Raw genomic sequence first — 14575 nt, forward strand, 5'->3', positions numbered from 1 at the left:
TACTGCTGGCAGGGCCCTTGCTGGGGGTGGGGGTGAAGAGGGCAGCCTCCACCCCTGTGGCATGCAGAGAGGGCGGCAGAACTGCCTCTCCTACAGGAGGAGTGGGCTGGTAAGGAGAGGCAGATCTGCCGACCTCTCTGCATGCCACAGGGGTGGTGGCTGCCCCCCCCCAGTTATGGCCTTGACTTAGGGTTGCCAGGTGCCCACTGGTGGTGGGCAAAACCCCGGCAATTGACCACACGCGTCCCTTCCGGTTTAGAACCGGACGTTCCGCCTCGCGAGGGGCCTTTACCTCTTAGTTTGAGTGGTGAAGGGCCGCTTTACCACTCAAACTAAGAGGCATAAGGCCCCTTGCGAGGCGGAACGTCCGGTTCTAAACCGGAAGGGACGCGTGTGCGTTGGCGCGCACGCACTTAAACTCAAAAGCCTCCCGCCGGAGGAGAAGAGGGACCTGGCAACCCTACCTTGACTGCTGGTCCTGGCTACAATGAGTCCACCCTTCAGGGCAGGAGGGGGGAGAAAGGTGGACTGCGAGGCCAAAATTGCCCTGGAAAGGGCCCCCTCCCCCCTGCCTTTTACTGACAGAAACCAAGATTTGAAAATTCGCAGTGTTGTGGTTGCCTAGCAACCCTCACAAAGGCCACTGAGGTCTCCTTTCTTAGTGGTGCAGGTGCAATTTCTCTTATTATTATTATTTTTTTGGGGGGAAAGGGTGATTAACAGCTGCACCATGGGGATCCACCCCTTATTTTCTGCAGTGAATACTGTTGCAAAGAAGTCGTTCCATTTCACTGCAATTTGCCCTTGCTTATGATGTATTTATATTTTGTAATCTATCATGAGTTTCAGCAAGAAGGGCAGGATATAAAGAAAGTAAACAAATTCTTATTATTTATCTTAGTGTTCTAGCAATGTTCACCTGATACTAGCATCCTTTTCTCCTTATCATCAGCTTACATTTGTTTTGCAAGAGTCTGTGCTCACTCTTGCTCTGCTCTGAAGTGTACATTCGGTCTGAACTTCCATTATTGCGGATCTAAATGCTATCCAAAAAACCCTGAAGCCTTTGACCATCTTTAACCCTCCCTTTGGCTACCCTCTGACTCTCATTCCTTGAGAAGCTACCCTTTCTGAAATCAAAGGTTGGACTTCCTAGGGGCACCCTTCCATTTACATAACCATGCCGCTGTTATCTCAAAGGAGCGGAGGGAAGTAGTTCAAAGTAAGCTATAGTAGTGACCCATGGTATATGCTTAAAATACCCTGATTATATTTGCCTTTGCAAGCGAGCACTGATTAGGTGGTGAAACAAGAACTGAAGGGATCGGTGGATGTGTAAACAAGATCTAATGTCTGTAATGTGTATTGAAAGAAAGAACTGGTGTGCTTGCCTCTTAGTCAGCATGTGTTTTCACATTCCCTCCACCCCCCCAGTTTTCCCCTTGTTTTGCTTCCTGCACAGAGGCAGGTGGTTGTAGCATTCAGAAGAATCTTCAGATAATGTGCAAATTGGCTGGAGAGCTATTGGAACTCACACATTCACTTTTTACTATAATTGAACAAATCCAGTCACAGCTTCTTTCCAGAGCCATGCGTGAAGCATTGCATCCTTGCAAGGTAAAGGGATAACATGCTATGGCTTTATCTGCCAGATATTTTGTTGAAAAGTAAAAAGAATAATATAATAATTTATGCTTAAAGGTTCACTTCAGTTAAAAACTAGGAATTCTTGGAGCTTCTGTTGTATTTGAGATAAAACTGGGTATAGGGTTGCCAGCCTCCAGGTGGTGGCTGGAGATCTCCCGCTATTACAACAGATCTCCAGCTGACAGAGATCAGTTTACCTGGAGAAAATGGCTGCTTTGGCAATTGGACTCCATGGCATCGAAGTGCCTCCCTCCTCCAAGCCCTATCTTCCTCAGGCTCCACCCTCAAAATCTCCAGGTATTTCCCAACCCAGATCTGGCAACCCTACAGGGTAGTGATAGTAACCTTCTACATTGTGATTTTTGAAATACAACTCTGCTACTGGTCTGCTATATAACCTTGAATATATCCATTCATTCATTTGTTCATATTCTTTGAATTTTCCATCTTGCTGTCGTCTGTGTTCAGAGCTGTTCACAACAGACAAATAAAACCCTGAATCCTAACACCATTAAAATATCTCTTTGTACTTCTGTTTTCTGATGGGTAGCCATGTTAATCTGTCTATAGCAGTAGAAAAGAAAAGAGTCCAGTAGAACCCCATGAAAGCTCGTACTCTGCCAGAAATTGTGTTAGTCTTTAAGTTGCTACTGGACTCTTGCTCTTTTCTACCTCTATTTCCTGTCCTACATAAGATCTTTTCAGACATCCATGTATGTGAGTGCGTGTATGTGGATAATGAGCATGTGTAGTAGGAAGGGAAGTGCAAGTCAGTGATCTGCACACAAACATTCATTCAAATACATAGATAGAAGCGACACATTCACATACATTTTCTTGTGTATGTTTCTCTTTGTGCAATGGAAAAGCCTGTTTTTTTCCTCATCTACTGATCATGGCATAAGCCTGCAAGCATAATCCATGTTCACATTACCTTTATACATGTATTCCTTCTAGTAAATGTGTCTGATCACATTTAGGAAAGCTTGCCACTGCAACGCCTCTCCATGTTTACATATTAATCCCTCTTAGAATGTCTGAAATGGGCTTTCCTATTTGGAACTAAACAGTGACAATACTAAAATATTGTCGAAGGCTTTCACGGTCAGAGTTCATTGGTTCTTGTAGGTTATCCGGGCTGTGTAACCGTGGTCTTGGAATTTTCTTTCCTGACGTTTCGCCAGCAACTGTGGCAGGCATCTTCAGAGGAGTAACACTGAAGGACAGTGACAATACTGCTTGTCATGGCTGAGAACTAACTAGAGTTTGGAGGCAAAGGGGGGAAACTCCATAATATAATTGAAGGGAGAGATTGCAATTGAGCTTGGGTACATCTACATCTGCTAGGATCCATCAGTCAAAACAGGAAGTACAATCTGCCATATGGGCCCTTTTAAAATAGATTCAAGAGACCAATGATAGCTTCTCCCTCCTGAATAGTACAGTTAAGGCATTTTGCATACCCCATTATCATTAAAATAACAAAACAAGTTTCAGTTACTATTTAATGGCAGTAACTATGCAAGGCACTATACTGAATTTTTTTTTAGGTTAAATGTGGAGATGATGCGGACCAGTAGTTGGTTCATTGCTTTGGGATCTGTGGGGATATGAAGCACTGTGTCAACTTAGTTATATTCTAGGGATGCAGAGGGCAGAATTTTGTCTCCTTTGGATCAAAACAAGCTGTTCACTGTAACGGCTTGGGTCTTTTGGGGAATCGCACCTGCTGATGCAAGTACTCTATGAATTGGGAGAAATATAGAGAAACAGCAGCAAAATGAAACACAGATTACATCTGAATGTTGCCCTCTCAAGGGTATACCACCTTCACTATCAAATACAAAATGAAAAGTGTGTATGTTTGGAGATGGCAAATGTGAAGCTGCTAATAGGATCTCAGTGTGTTAGGAAGAGTCCTCTTGGAACTCTTCCCTTGAAAGGGAAGACTTTGGGCTCAGAGCACAGAGTGGGCCGCAAAAGCCCTATGCTAGCTTGGCACTACCGTCCCAACTGTTTCCTATTTGACTTGTGTTCACAAGTCATGGGAAGAATGCATGTTGTGCAGAACACAGGCAGGGCTGGTGTCAGCATATCCTGAGGTGGGACAGCTGCCAGGGCCCAGGGTTTCTGGCTGGGCCCACTGCTGCCAGGACCACCTGCTCACTCACTTGTTAGCACTCCTACCACCCATGCTCCCTGTGGCACACACTGCCCGCTGCCACTGGGGGAAGGGCTGCAGGCAGAGTAGGCGGTGGGAGTAGGATTGCCAACCTCCAGGTAGTACCTGGAGATCACCTGCTATTACAACTGATTTCCAGCCGATAGAGATCGGTTCACCTGGAGAAAATGGCCACTTTAGCAATTGGACTCTATGGCATTGAAGTCCCTCCCCTCCCCAAACCTTACCCTCCTCAGGCTCCACCCCAAAAACCTCCCGCTGGTGGCAAAGAGGGACCTGGCAACCCTAAGTGGGAGTGCTTCTGAGCAGATCAGAGTAGGACACACAACAGTGTTGCCAACCTCCAGGTGGTAGCTGGAGATCTCCTGCTATTACAACTGATCTCCAGGCAATAGAAATCAGTTCCCCTGGAGAAAATGACTCTATGGTATTATACCCCATTGAATTACTCTCCTCACCAAACCCCGCCCTCCTCATATTCCCCCCCAAAATCACCAGGTATTTCCCAACCCAGAGCTGGCATCCCTAACACACAAGCAGGTGGGAGGCAGGCAGCTGGGAAGAAGGAAAGGAGGGCATGAGAAGGGGAGCTGGTAGTGGGCAGAAGAGGGGACTGGGGCCCTGGGCACACTCTGCCGAAGACCCCCGAAGACCTGGAACTGTCACAGGTATGATGATGATCTTTTGTCTCCTGAGGATATGTGGTGTATACCATGAAAGTATAGTACATAGGCATTTTAAATTCAAGTGATGGTATCTGGAAAGAGAGCTTTTAAATATTCTATTGATTGCCTATGTTTCTGGTTCCCATCTGAATATTGTACGGTCATTTAGGATTTCTGCTTCTGAGTCAGTAATGAAGCATCACTACTATGCTGTGATTACTTTTGTCTAACTTGCATCATGGGAAGAACACATGGAATGGTGGACTAACAATTACGGGTGGCATGGTTTGAAAAAGCCTTCATTAATTAACATGTTTTGCTGATGATTTGATTTCCTTTTTCTGATATCAGCAGTCTGAGTAGGGGTCAGTTTATTGCTCCGCTGTGCCTGAACATATTAATATCATCATCCTTATTTACATCTGTTGCATATTCAAAAGTCCATTATTTCCTTCTATCTGTCATTTCCTATCTGGGAGATAAAATGGAACCAGGTTGCCCATCGCACAGCAGGTAGAGATGTGTTATATAGTTCTTCCGAAACATCCAGTATTCCACAGTTGTTCATATGTCTCTGCAGCACCTATGAAAAATTAATTAAGAATCATACTACCAGGCATCAATCAAGTATGTACTTCTCATGGCTACTAGTAAAAATGGATACTAGTCATGATGCATACCTATTCTCTCCAGGATCAGAGGAGCATGCCTATTATATTAGGTGCTTTGGAACACAGGCAAGATAATGCTGCTGCAATCGTCTTGTTTGTGGCTTCCTAGAGGCACTTAGTTGGCCACTGTGTGGACAGACTGCTGGACTTGATGGACCTTGGTCTGATCTAGCATGGCCTTTCTTATGTTTCAGGCACAGTAAACTTTTGCTGGAATATTTCCTTATTTCTTATATCAGATGAAAGAAAGACATTGGATCTTCATGTGTTCGCATTTGAGAGTCTCTTACAGCTTGACCAAGAGTTCGTTTCTTGCCTCAGTTGCATTTCTTGAAAGGTTTTGAAAGCTGAACTTTTAATATTATGTACAGCAGATATTTTGTGTCAGTTGTATTTGAGAGTTCTGTCCACACTGAATTCTGAAGTACTTAATAGCTACCACTCATCCATCTGTATAACTACCTTACAATCACAAATCCAAATCTTTCTCTGATCCTTGGGTTTGACAATAAGGGTTTGCACCATTTTTTTCCAGTATTTTTTGGATTCAGGTTTAATGGATTCCAAAATTTTTGTAAAATCCGAAAAAAGCCAAATCCCCATACCGATTTGGGATTTTTCGTCTTTTCCCCCAGATATCTGAAAATTTTTAGGTCCATTATACCCTATGCAGAATCTTTCCAGAGCTCGGGGGGGGGGGGGGGTGGTGGCGGCAGCACTGTTTTTAAGGTATTTTCAGTGGAGCTGCTGATGACCCTCCTTAGAAGAACCCCTGAGTTTACTAAAGATTGGGTCAGGGGTCCAATTTTATGGGCCCCCCAAAAAGGGCGCCCCCATAAAATTGCATCCCCAACCCAAACTTAACCAAACATGGGGGTTCTTGTAAGGAGAGGCAACAGCAACTATGCTGAAAATTTGGTGCCTCTACCTTAAAAAGCAGCCACCCTAAGCCACGGAAATATTCCCCATAGGGTATAATGCAGCTGTTCCCTTTCAAAGTTAAAGGGAATGGCTGAACGTTGGTGGCGAATCTTTGCAGGGCCCTGGAAGGCTGTTTTTCAAGGTGGAGGCACCAACTTTTGGTGAAGATAAGGTCAGGGGGTCCTATTTTATGGGCCACCAAATGGAGGAAAAATAGGTGCCCATAAAATTGGACCCGCGGACCCAAACTTAACCAAACTTGGGGGTTCTTGTTAAGAGAGGCACCAATAGCTTTGCTGCAAATTTGGTGCCTCTGTCTTGAAAAACAGCCAGTCCAGAGCCTTGGAAAGATTTCTCATTGACTAACATGGCCAACTTTGGCACGCCCAATTTTGAGAACAAAGTCTATGAATATAAACTTTGTACACTCTTTTAAACATTAAACTAAAATCACATAGGAGATGCAGGAGTGGCTATAGCTTATGTCCTCGGAGAGAGAATAAAAGCCCAATTTTACTTCTCAGAGTTGTAGTATATTCTAGATTTGAGCCCAGTAGCACCTTAGAGACCAACAAGATTTTTGGGGTATAAGCTTTCAAGAGTCAAAGCTCCCTTCATCAGATATTTTGTTTCTTTTCTTTTGGGAATAAGGCCTCCACTGTAGATCAAGAGGCTTCTATTACATATTTATACTGTAAGTATTCTAGTAGTGTCCTGTTTATTATTTTTAGACTGTAGAAGAACACATTTGGCAATGGCTGCCCCTCATTCTTAGAGCTATCAGGACAATATTGATATGCTTACTCAACCAATGTTCACAGTGCTGCTTTTGTCTTTTTTGATTCTGGAACTGGCATAAAGTTTTTCTAAAGAGGAATGACGTACCTCATTTGTAACACCCCAGGTACTGTTCCCATGGCACAATAGCTCTTTATGCCTTTGGTAAATATTAGCAGTCGGAAAAAAGGCTTGGGGCAGGCAAGCAGCTGTGTTTCGGCACTTAATACAACAGAGCTGTCAAAACAGATGGATTCACCCTGGTCTGTATACATCTACCAGGGGCTTTGATGAATAGTGAATGTTGGACGACCATAACTTCCTGCTGGATTATATGATCAGGTGAAGACGCTATAACGTACATTAATTATTCTGTAAACACTGCCTGATAATAGCTTTGGAGGAAGGGGGGACACTGTGTAGTTAGCTATCAACAAACCTATCTCATCTCTTTATAAAGACATAATAACAGTGCCCTGCACCTTGTGTTTGGAGAAAGATTATATTCTTCTGGGAGGAGTACATATTAATTATTTGTCTGTTTTGAAAGCCAAGGTGCTGCTTGTGGCCCAGGTAGCCCCCAGTAAATTAGGCCCTGGATACTTTACTCACTGCCTGCTCATGTGGCTGCCGTGCCTGCTCTACACACGCCGCCGAGTTGCATAACAGAGCAAACTGGGTTGTGCTAGACTTTAGGCGACCTCTGAATGCTTTCGTGTAAAAAATTCCACGAGGTTAAAACAACAACAACAAACTAGTGAATCAATCAGGTGAGTAGTTTCAGCCAAGCTGTTCTAGTTTTCTACTTTCAGGGAGTTAAAAAAAATGGAAAACATTTGATCACCAAGTCTGGAGTGGTCCAGGCTGTTATGCCACCTGAGAACTCTACCATCTTTATCTTATCTCGTTTGACTGCACTTGTAGACTCCAATTCCTTTTTCTGCACACCCCTTATCTTTTCCTTTTTCGGTAAGTGCTCCAGGCAGAGTGGTGTCATTTTAACAATGCCTGGAATTAAATTATGCTGAATATTATCAGTTTTTATCTATTCATTTATGCCTTTCCTTTCTCCCCCAGTAGGGACCCATTGCGACTGACGTCATTCTCCTCTGCTCCATTTTATTTTCACAAAAACCTGATGGGGTAGGTTAGGCTAAGACAGAGTGATTGGCCCAAGGACACCCAGCAAGCTTCCAAGGCAGAGTGGGGATTCAAAACAGATCCTAGTCCAATACTGTAACTAGTACTGCACACTGGCTTTCTAACAATATGTGTTATGGTTATTATTTTTATTGTTATTCAGCCACTAGCGTCCATAGCACTTTTTAGAATTTGATAAGCAAAAACTAGATAGGCCCCCATTTCTTTCCCAGGAACAACAATGGAGATTTTCAGTGGGGAAATATCCAGGATAAGGTTAAGGAGTGCTTCTCCTGCTTTGGACTTCACATTACAGCTTTAACAGCTGCATTATGAAGAAAAATATCCATTTCTGGCCAATGAATCACTGTAATGCACCCATAATACCAGAACTCAGAACCACCCCATGGAGCAGATATGCAGAAAATTAGGCATAGGAATAGACTTTCTTATGCAACACATAGTAAGCCTGTAGAATTCACTGCCAGCAGCTTAGACGACCTTCAAGCCTTAGTCAAATTCATGGAGGATAGGGGCACCATTGGCTATTTATCAGCCATGATTACCAAATGGAATTTTCAGATGGGAAAAAGAATGATGGATTACGTGGATGCTTGGTCTGAGTTATCAGGGTTCTTATGTTCTGGCAGATAATGTATAGTTTTACCCCAAACCTGAGTGTCTCTTGCAAGCTATGTAAGTATTGAAAGCAGTCAAACATGGTAGTGCTGTTACACAGTTGCCACTCCCAATGGTGCTTGAGCCAGAAGGATTTCCCAATAGATTGTTCGGGGTGGTGGGGGCAGAGTCATATTTTGCTATTAAAACTTGTCATTAAAAATGGTCATTTACCTAAACCTTTAGGAATAGGCCGTGGTCTAAATGTAGCAAATAATTTTAAAAATAATAAGTTTGCTTAACAGTATGATTATAGCAAGCGTCCAGTAGCACCTTAAATACTAGAAAATTTCTGGCCAAGTATGAGTTTTCGTGAGCCATAGCTCATTTCTTCAGATATGATTACAGCAGTATGATTATAGCATTTGACTGTTGCTTTTCCTTGCTGGTATCATTCAAATGTTGACAGATTGTTGGCTGAGTTGTTAGCTACAGCGATTTGCAGTTTTAAAAATGTCCACCCCTATTTCTCCGGAGCATTCACTTAAAATAAATGGGTCATCGAGATGTCAAGAAATCCGATGCTCTGGGAGAGAGCTCTGTGGCGAAACGATTCACAGCGCATACATTAAGTAGGCATAATGAGCCTCCGGTATTAACCCACAGAAAGATGCCTGAGAGGAAGTCTCCCTCTTGGAAAAGCTGCTTTCTTCAGTTAGGCTGCAATTGCAACATTAGGCGGCATTTGATGGTTTGCTAACAGAAATTGGCATTTGAAAATGGAAGCGTACATTTTGAGGCATAACCCCAACATTTGCTTGAGCCAAAAGACTCACTACCACTGCAGTGTGGTTTTGAATACTGCAGAGCAGATCAAACGGCAGGGTTGTTAAAAGGGTTGACCTGGTCATTCCGGGAGCCCACTGAGCCAGGCAAGTAATGTGGCTTTTTTTAAATATGACTTATGAGTTGAGTTTGGGTTCCTTTTACCCTCAACTCTTCACTGTATTTGATGAGTTCTTCCTTGTAGCTTCATAAGCCTCAACCATGTTGGACTCTGTTTAATGGCTACTGATTAAGCTGTGATCTTGAAGCTTTTTGTTACTTTCTGTGCGTTTCTATGTGCATGATATTGCTTCTCTGCATTTGAATACAAATTTATCTTCATGTTGACTTTGAAAGTTGTAAAATATTATTGATTAAGTGAGCTGTGGTGCTGTTTATTATCTCCAACTAACGTTACTCAGCATACGTATCAATTACTTAGTTTAACCTCAAGGTAGCGGCTGGAAATTTCCCGCTATTACAACTGATCTTCAGCTGATAGAGATCAGTTTACCTGGAGAAAATGGCTGCTTTGGCAACTGCATTCTATGGCATTGAAATCCCTCCACTGCCCAAACCGCGCCCTCCTCAGGTTCCGCCCTGAAAATCTCCAGGTATTTCACAACCTGGAGCTGGCAACCCTACATATAAAAGTATATGCATATAAATGCATAAATAGGGTTGCCAGGTCCCTCTTTGCCACCAGCAGCTTTGGGGCAAAGCCTGTGGAGGGCGGGGTTTGGGGAGGGGAGGGACTTCAATGCCATAGAATCCAATTGCCCAAGGGGCCATTTTCTCCAGGTGAACTGATCTCTATCTGCTGCAGATCAGTTGTAATAGCAGGAGATCTCCAGCTAGTACCTGGAGTTTGGCAACCCTAATACAAGAAGCAGCCTTATACCAAGTTAGACCCATGGTCCCTCAAGCCAAATATCGTCTACCCTGACTGGCAGCAGTTCTCCAGACTCTCAGAATCTTTCCCAACAGTTTTACTTGAGGTCCTTTAACAGGAAATATCAGAAGCAAAAAACAAAAAGGGGGTGGGTGGGATAGAGAAACTCATTCAGCCAACATCGTTTCAGAAAGACAGAGAAGGCACAAGGCTAGGGATTAGTGGGTAATGAGAAACAGGGAACAAACTGATATGGGGGGAGGGAAGGATTCAGAAACAAAGTAATAATCGTATCTCTGGAAACGTGCTGGTGGAAGGAACACCCTAGAGGAAGAATGGTAGGATAGAAAGCATAAAAAAGAGACTGGAGAATAACAATATTAAAATGCTTTTATTTTTATAATGCTTAGTGCAAAAGAATATTGTTATAACAAATTACCCAGGCTGGGGTGGTGGCAGGGAAGACAGCTAGCTAGGCAGGAGGTACGAATATAATGGGCATCTGCTTAGGAGAGCTCTCAGAAAGACAGTATGAGATGCCCTTACAATCATTCTGTCCATACAGCCATCTTATTGCAGTTGCAGCTACTCAGCTGCCCAAAAGTGGTGCTCTACCACAGTTCTGACACCATCAAATGTTCCACTGCACTTAAAAATATCCCATTTCCTTAGAGGTCTGAAATGACTATTGCTGGATGCGATAATATTTTCCTATATCACTCGTAAAAACTGTAATATGCAATTTTTGTTTTTCAGCTGGGAACTTCCTTCACACTGTACATTCATTTCCATCTTTGCAGTATTTCCAGTGTACTAGGGTGGCAATTCTAAGAACACTTTCCTAGGCACAAGCCCCATCCAAGAAAATGGGACCTTCTGAGCAGACCTGTGTAGGATTGCTCCCTAACCTTGCCATCCTAAAGTGTGTGGGGAGAGCTAAGCACCATGGTTGGCATAACCTGTGCCAGTGTCTGTGCTACCTTGCGCCATGATAAAGTGACACAGATGTCCGCCCCGGGCATTTATGCCCGTGCCGGGGAGCGATGCAGCCGTGCGAGCCTCAGCTGCCAGTGCTGCCACATAGGCAGCAAAATCCAGGTGCCCTCGCCAGCGTTGTGGGGGGCCTTTCCTGGGGCAGAGCTGATGTTAGTCAGCTTCAAACCCCCTTTCAGTCTGGGAACCTCTCTCTATGCTGCAGCGTTACTACACCTGCAAAATAGCTGGTGTAGCCCCGTGTAACTCCATGGAGGAGTTTCATGAGTTTCTTTAAAAAATGCATTTTAAACATTAATTTTTCGGCTGGGAGACCTCTGTGGAGGTGGTGGCAGCTGTGCTGCTGCTGGCCACTGCCTATCTACCACCTTTCAGGAATGGGCTGCCCGTTATCCTCTTTGATCCCCCATTGGGACTAGACTTCCAAAAATTCTGTGCTAGCCAATGCCTCCTTCTCACACAATGAATGGTCTGAGAGATACTTTCATATAATGCTATTCCCTCTTGTGTGGCTGTGAGCACCACAACCATATGGATGGAACTGATTGCCTGATTCTTATGTACTCACTTGGTACTCTTTCCAAGACAAATCTGAAACTGAGAATCCATGTAATGATCTATTTCATCACGTCATGCTCAACATGATTGAACATGTCTTACTGGTGACTGGATCCACAACTTTACATGTCAAATTAGAAAGAGGTTTATAATACGTTAGTTGAGCTTTGCTCGCTCCATTGTGTTTCTTGTGTTATGTATATTACTCTAGAGCCACATTTACAGCAGTAGATCATCACACAAACGTCCTTTTCACTTCACGTATCACAGTTTGGTTTCTAAAAAGTAACTGGAAAGTATTCCTTATATATTCATTGTTATTGCCCAAAATAAAATACCTGATATTTAGCATTCCTATTTAAGTATACCTATAAGCTGCAAAGCTGTGGTATAGCTTAGTTTTAATACTGTGCGTTTTTGGGTTCCTTGCATTTCTAATTTTCTACACTCCTTTTTCTTCCTCTTCTGTCCTGTGGAGAAATATTTAGAGGAAGAAAAAGTAGCAAGAACAGCAGTCAGGGAAGAAAATCAGCAGGTTCCTTTGGAGAACAGAGTACCACATATTGGTGTACAGGACTAAGTTGTATAGAGCAGATATGGAAAGGAGCATGCTGTTTCATATTTGGGTGTTTTGTATGGTTTTGTTTCATTGTTTCATTTTTGAATAGGAGACTACCTTTTTGTCATGGTTTCCCATCCATATTGGACAAAAATGGGGATTGTAGTACGTCCCTAGGACACCCAAGTTGCCAAATTTCAGACAGATAAAGACCCCCCTTCCTTTTGAGGCAATGAAAGGCATCCATATTTAACATTAAAGTATATGGAAGAATGGATAGGAAAGATTCCAAATGGCAATGCAGACAGCACTGCAGCTACTTAGGATGAAGAACAGTAGCATGAGGAAGAGGCAGACTGAGAAAGAACAGTTAGGCATCAGGACAGGCAGGCAGCAGGAGGACCTTGAGGTTAGGGTTGTCAGCTCCAGGTTTGGAAATACCTGGAGATTTTGCGGGTGGAGCTTGAGGAGGGCGGGGTTTGGGGAGGGGAGGGACTTCAATGCCATAGAGTCCAATTGCCAAAGTGGCCATTTTCTCCAGGGGAACTGATCTCTATCACCTGGAGATCAGTTGTGATAGCGGGAGATCTCCATCTAGTACCTGGAGGTTGGCAGCCTTACTTGAGGTAGATTTGCTTGGATGTGGTTTGGAGAGCAGCAGGCAAGTAGGGGAGTGCCGACTTCAAGGGGAAATTTGGCACAGCAGCACTGGGAGGAAAGGGGAAGCCAAAGTCCCACCACATATCCTTCAGGATTGGAATACTTCAGTCATGTATCTACTGCTAGTGGCTACTGTTTGTAGTCAATCAAGAATGCCAGAGTCTCTCTCCCCCTCACCCCCAAGGAACCACTGTGCTCTTAGGAAAATGTAAGTGTGAAACCAATAGAGTCAGAAACTGCATTAATTGGAGAAAAAACCAGGAAAAAAAATCAAAAGATTCAGGCTGCCCCCTATTATTTGCTGTTTAGATGAAGGATTTGTTTTGCTTTCATATTCATTACCATGATTATGAAACACCCCATTTTTGTAGGTATTGTAATTAATAGCAAATGAAATGCACAAGTCTAGTGGTTATAGTGCCTATTTGGGTGCAGGCTGTATGTCAGTCCATCAGCTCAGTCTTGGTGAGTCAGAACACTCCTGCAGGATTGTTCATGTGTGAGTGCTGGGCCAACGTGTTGGTAAATGTGTACAAGAGGGTGAGGGGGCAGTGCTTTTTCTCTTCTCCCCCTCTACAGACACTGGTCCTCTACACCAATATGCACAGCCTAGTTCCATGAAATATAATTGAAGTGGCTTTGTAAAGTAATTGAAAGACTATGGAATTTCAAAATAAAAATGAGTGCTCATAAAATTATGTCAGATTTGCAAAGCAGTACCTTTCAAAGGATTCCTTGCAACAAAATGGTTACCTTCCCCTACACAGGAACATTGGACTTGTTATATATTTCATATGAAAGTTAAAACCATTAAATAAGATCATGAGGCCACATTCTCTTTCTTGAAACCATTTTTCATGTATATTTTGTTAAATAATGTCAGCATTTCATTCTAAATTTATTGTAGACAGGTACATAAAACATTCTGTAAGAGCCGTATTCAAGTAAGGAAGGCATACAATCTGAAAATAATATGGATGGTCAGTCTTTAGAAAGCAGGGGAGTTTCTGAAGTGTGGAAGGATGCACATCAAACACAAGATAGCATTTGGGGTTTAAGTTAGTACATCTCAGCTTTCAACTTTGGTCTTGATGCAACACTACTTCCTATGTTTGTTAAGGTCCCTTAGCAGCAATGTGACACCCTTGATTAGCATTGCAACAGGCAGTCCCTAGCTGCTTCACAGACTTGTTGTGCAGCTCTTTGCTCTGTCAAAGAAAGAGATTGCATTAGGTGAATTGAATAGCTATGAAAGTGTTCTGATGAGAGAGAGAGCTTGCATATTATAAGATGCTCAACAATATCCCTGTGAAAGGTTGTTGGACTGTATGCCAACATTAAATATTGATAAATTGCAATGCCATAAATATCGGGGTATTGTTGATACTATTAATATTATTCCTAATGTTATCTTTATATATACAAGTGCAAGCCATTTGGTAACTGTCCACTCAGTAAATGATTATT

This window comes from Euleptes europaea, chromosome 11 (genome assembly GCF_029931775.1).
Source record: "Euleptes europaea isolate rEulEur1 chromosome 11, rEulEur1.hap1, whole genome shotgun sequence".
Lineage (NCBI taxonomy): Eukaryota > Metazoa > Chordata > Lepidosauria > Squamata > Sphaerodactylidae > Euleptes > Euleptes europaea.